Here is a 6,514-nt window from a genome sequence, read left to right on the forward strand (position 1 = left end):
AAGCAATAATCAAAGTTGATGAAAGACAACGCAACCGCCAGAGCAGGTGATAAGTGATGGCATCAATCTGCAACACAGGTGAGGAACCCACACCAGACAAATAATCTATTTTGTTGTAATTTTCTGCATTTGATCCTGCATTTTAACATTCTCATGCTACCAGATAGAATAAAGGGGAAAGTAAATTCCTAGATACTAACTAATTGTAGTCATTGGTAACTGATTCCAATTCACCCCAGTATGGGACACCCAGATGCCATTTCTTTTTAAATGCACTTCATGTTGTTGATAAAGAATGGAATATATTTTCTTTCTCTTTGTATTATTATGGTACAAGATTATTATATTCAAATCAATGTGATAAACGAGTTGGGTCAAAAGTAATCTAAAAGTAGTCAGATTGTATTACCTTAAATGATAATGTAATGGATTACATTACTAAGTGCAATATTGATCATGTAATTTGGAATTAGTAACTGACTAAAATTTAAGTAATCTACCCAGCACTATATTTTTCTTTTCTTAGTAGTGTAAGGTGAATGAGTTTTCATAAGCCCAGAACCTTTGCTATGGCATTACAAAAGACCACTGAAACTGAGAGCCGAACAAATGACAGGAAATTATTAATGCCAATATAAATACATGCAAAGCAACCCTATCTGAGAGATAAACGAAATTGTATCAGTAGCTATCAGTAACATGAAGATGTTGATATTTCGTCAAAGCTAATGCCTACAGGGTACGAAGGTTTCAAACTTTATCAAACCACTGCAAATATTTCAGGTAGGTTTTGCAAAATGTTACATTGCTCAGTGCTTTTCAATTACTGTTAGTACTAAGTCTGACAGACACAAGTTATTTTTAAAAACTCATTGATATTGTGAAGTCGCCCTCTTGTGGTGACCTTCTGTTATTACACAATTGACAATGGGGGGGGGGGTTACCCTTACCCATACCTCAATCTCCTCCAAAGTGCTGCAGCTCAGCATTGTCCTCTGTGTGACTGATAACAATCCGATCTGATTCCAATCTGATGTAGATATGATAAAAGAACAAGATTTGTAAAGACAGCTTCCATTCTACCCACTAAACTACTTTTAATGCACACGCCAACAACAATGAAAATTTGCCCAGACAAGCCAAAAATCTTTATCTTATTTATTGCCTTAATTCTTTATCTGCAGGATTACAAGATTAAACAATATTAATGAAATGAAAATGATTGGCTTCTCTGAAATGTTTGCTTACCGTTGATTTTGGAGGCGTTTCCTCTTTTCCGTTGATCCACGTGGATGTCATGTAGCACTCTTCTTCAGCCGTCAAGCGAAATCCAAACCTGCCGCTAAAAAAAATATATTGCTTCTGTTTCTTTTATATAAATTGTCAAAATAAGAGTAGGCTACTATGACTTTTATGAAAACCGACAAAAAAAAAAAAAAAAACGTCGAATATAAGAAGTTCATGAAAAAAACTGTATATAATACTTATTATTATTATTATTATTAGGTATTATGAGTAATGTACAGGTTTGGTGTCTTTGCGCATGCTGCATCAGTTGTACATATCAATGTTGAAATAAAGTCGTGTTTTTGTATCAAAGGTGAAAATTATATTCGGTTCGTCCTCTAGAGGGAGCACATTTAATAATCCATTCGCACTCTGTGAATCAAATTTTCTACTCTCTCTCTCTCTCTCTCTCTCGTCAACTGACAGAGAAAACCTTTGCCAAGTCATAAATAATCGTAAAAGTGCATTCATGATTGCATAAATACGAATATCAACAACATTAGGCCTATTTCGTTGCACGTTTAGGGTAAAGGCTGCCCTCTAGTGGAAGAGGTGATAGAGACGGAGCAGGGACCCTCACTGATATGTTCATGAAAAAATTCGAACTGCGTAGGCTATAAAAAAAAAAAAAGACTAATATATTAAGACCTTATTTGCATAGGTTACATTTTATTTATATGCATAAACATTCAAAGCTGGCTTATAAATATGCTATGTGGTGTGCAGTTAAATATTTTACACGTTGGACACAGAGCACAGAACTGTTCAGAGAAACTACACTACATATTTAAAGCAGTCCTGCCACCCACAAGTCCTCCTCTGTACAGGCTACCATGTGTTTAAGCATGCTAGAGAATTGGGTAATCCTGTAGTGATCGGTGATGGGGTCACATGTTGAGGTGTGTGTGTGTGCGCGTGCCCGTGTGTTTATGTGTGTGTGCTGAAGAGAGAGATTAGCCATGGCTGGCACTAATTAAATACTTAAGACTCAGCCATAAGCAGTGAACATGCTGACTAAAACCTCAGCAACACTCTGAAACCCCAAGAAAACAGCAACTCAGTAGCTCTGAAAATCATCTCATATGAACATTGTTTTATTTGTATAGCCAATGCAGATATTTGTGTGTGAAAATTGCAGACAAAGTACTTCCATAACTTGATAACGTGTATGTATATATATATATATAAAATACAAATTAGTAATTATGCTAAAATATATAAAAGCAAATCCACTGGGTTGCCAAATACCCCAGAAATGGTTGTTTTAACCCAGCATTTTTTCAATATATATATATATATATATTCAGAGTTTTATGGCATTCCTTTTTTTTAGATGCTTTAAAAAAATAGATGCATTTTTAAATGTCACAAAACTTGGAGCAACTTTACCAAATCTACATTTGTTTAAATAAATCTATACCACTAATGAAAATATTATTACACGCAAGGTCTCTCTCTCTTTTTTTTTTTTGCATAAAAACACCAAATATAGAATGGATTTTCAAGGTATTACATTCTTTGTAACCATTCATACATTCTGTCCCAAATTCAGAATGTAAAAAAATACTTCAAAATGGACAAGTTTATCTAAATTAAACCTTACTCTTAAAAATTCACCACATGAATCATTAAAGATTTATAACATAATGTCCAAGCTGCTCTTCATACAATCAAAGTGAATGGTGACCACAGTTATCCAGCAAATTATTTCAAAGCAAAATTTTCAGTGAATAACAACTTTAATTTAGTTTGCTCCTCACACAAAGCTATTGTTTGACTTTAGGATTACCTGGAATATAGTGTTTAAGTCGATGACAATTTTATGGTTTTTTTTTAATATATATTTTATTATGCTTTAGTACTTTTCGGTGCTTGCCATGCCCTGCATGGTCCCCGTATGAGCAGCACAAACGTCCCTTTTGCCATTCCAAGATGGAAAGAAAGTCTTATGGGTTTGGAATGGCATGAAGGTAAGAAATTATGACAGAATATTCATTATGGGGTGTCTCTTAAAGATATAACACAAATGGAGACAACATGGACACTCGCTGTGCACAGAACTGATCCAACCGTACCTAACCAGCGAGGATTAATGTCTTAAACTCACTGTTGCTACCATATGTTTATGTTCCTCTCTAATTACATTTGTCCATTGCGAGCCCTTAAGTGTGTGAATTAGATAGAACGAGTGCTATGAGTGGGGCAGACAAATCAGGCACATAAATTCACACAGCCAAGCAGCGCTTACTCACAATCCTATTATGACATATAAATCTCCAGAAGATCTGGCTAGTTGTAGAGAGCCACTTGGCAATGTGCAGTGGCCTTTTCCCCCTCTCGTATATGTCAAATTAGGCCATACGGGCATATAAATCTGTATTGATTTTAAGATGGCCTCCAGTACCACCTGCTCACACAGCACACAGTCTGCGTTTATGTCTTTTTCACAAAAGGATCATTTGAAAGGATTATACTATTGTGTATTGTGTGGAGAACTGAAATCTGACTGAACTATAATCAAATGTATTTTTAAACCATGTTCTGGTTTTAAATAACAGGAAGTAGAAATAATGTGTATCAAGTAAGTAACTTTTTTGGGGGGTCACTAGGTCTGTAAGGTTGAAAAGACCTGCTTAGCTGCATCTCTGTTTCTGAAATTGTTAATAGTGATGCTGATATGCTGTCAAGTCAAGTCAGTCAAGTCATCTTCATTTATATAGCGCTTTTAACAATGTAGGTTGTTTCAAAGCAGCTTTACAGAGATAAGCGTATAATTTAAGGTATCAGAGATTGTTTTGGCTTTATAGCCGAGTTAAGTTATTTTCCATCTAAAGTTAGTTTTGATTGATTTGCTTCCGTCGCAACGATCATTTGTTATTAAATTGGCGTTCACATGCACATTTAGAATGGGTTCTATAGTTATGTGCGTTAGAATATACGCAGGTTTGGAATTCCCTACAAGCCAAGCCTAAACAAAGTACTTGTCTTTTCTTATAAATTTTGATAAAGAATTTTATTTTATTTTGTTGCTTTGGGGTAGGAATGCGAAACGAATTTTCCCGACAACGCCTTATCTGTATAGGGTAGAGTTTTAGAGGGATCCTCCATAGGGAGAGACTAGTTGGCACTTCAGCACTGCGTTGTCATCAGTCCAGGCGAACGTCCTTCGTCAGATCTGGATACGGCCTGGATCCGGCAGGCTGCAGGAAAACCTCGGGATAAACACAGACACTAAAATTAGCGTAGATGCCATTCTTCTCATGATGTAACGAGTACATCAGGATTTATGGGAAGTGTTCCCGGTTCCGGCTGACCTAATCTATGCAGCCTAACATTGAATTATAGAAGTCTATAATGTATTAAGTGAAAGCTAGGTCAAAGAGATGTGTTTTTAGTCTAGCTTTGAACTGACAGAGTATGTCTGCTTCCCGGACAATGGTAGGAAGACTGTTCCAGAGTTTTGGTGCTAAATAGGAAAAGGATCTACCGCCAGCAGTCGATTTTGATATTCTAGGTATTAGTAACTGGCCGGAATTTTGAGATCGCAATAGACGCGACGGACTATAATGCGTTAAGAGCTCGCTCAAGTACTGCGGAGCTAAACCATTTAGTGCTTTGTAAGTGATCAGCAATATTTTAAAATTTATGCGATGTTTAATAGGGAGCCAATGCAGTTTTGACAGAACCGGGCTAATATGGTCATACTTCCTGGTTCAGGTAAGAACTCGAGCTGCTGCGTTTTGAACCAGCTGTAGTTTGTTTATTAAGCGTGCAGGGCAACCACCCAGTAGGGCATTACAATAATCTATCCTTGAGGTCATGAACGCATGAACTAATTGTTCCGCATTTGTCAATGAGAGCATATGGCGTAATTTAGATATATTTTTAAGATGGAAAAATGCAGTTTTACAGATACTAGACACGTGACTTTCAAATGAAAGATTGGTATCAAAGAGCACACCCAGGTTCCTAACCGACGACGAAGACTTAACAGAGCAGCCATCGAGTGTTAGACAGTATTCTAGGTTATTACATGAGGAAGTTTTTTGTCCAATAATTAGAAACTCTGTTTTTTCAGAATTTAGAAGTAGGAAATTACGAGTCATCCAATTTTTTATATCCGCTATGCATTCCGTTAATTTTGTGAATTGATACGTTTCGTTAGGTTTTGAAGAAATATAGAGCTGAGTATCATCGGCATAACAGTGAAAGCTAATTCCATGTTTCCTAATGATATCTCATGCTGTCTTGATATGGACTGCCTCTCGAGAGTATAGAGTGGACTGAGTTTCCACCAGAGCCATTTTAGCAACAAGTTTCAGGGAATATGAAAATATAGAGAGAGAGGAATGAGTTTCATAGCAGGACTGCTGAAAAAACCCTACTCAACATTGGGAAAATGAAAGTGAAAATCAGAGTAACTCAGAAAGTTATCAGGCTCTAAACAGAAAGTCTGGTCTGATTAATACACGTCAGAAAGAGATTCTCATAAGAAAAGCCAAACACATACAAACATGGCTTCCAAAAGGAAGAGTCTGTGACACTGGAGATGTTGAAGATAGTCGCATTTCCACCCTCATTGTTATAAAGTTAGAGAAATAATTTTGCAAAACTCTCAAATGTCACTCTTTGTTTGTCTAGGTAGGGAGGGCATTTGTGCATGATTTTCACATTTCATTGTTGTTAAAAATGTTTTATTGTCTGTAGCCTATAGTCTTATGTAGCCTATTTCATGTTGCTGAACTTTAATTTATTCATTCATTAATTCTAATTATTATTAACATTCATGGCAGGTCTATGCCATATTTTTATTGTATTACTGTAGCCTAACTGACACCTTTTGTATGGATGCTTTGGTATGCAAAAAAAAAAAAACGTAATGTAATTTAAGTACATAAAATAATAAATACATATAAATGTGTTTATAATGCTATTACATTAACTAAATAAATAAGTAATGTTGACTATTATAAAGTAAAAAAAGACATATCTCCCGCATTAACAGTTAACGTGATGCTAAATCGTTTCAGTTGTTCTGATGTCATCATCGTGTCACGGAAGGTAATCCACTGACTCCCGGTCAGTTCTCGGGAGCCCCCGTGTTTCACGTCGGGACTGGACCAAGAGAGAGGTGGAGTCTTTGGGCTTTGAGCTCTAACTCACCCCATGCCAATCCCCCTCTCCACACTTTCTGCCTCCTTTCTCGCACCATACTCGGACGGGATAC

This window comes from Scardinius erythrophthalmus, assembly GCF_964197995.2.
Source record: "Scardinius erythrophthalmus genome assembly, chromosome: 20".
Taxonomy (NCBI): Eukaryota; Metazoa; Chordata; class Actinopteri; order Cypriniformes; family Leuciscidae; genus Scardinius; species Scardinius erythrophthalmus.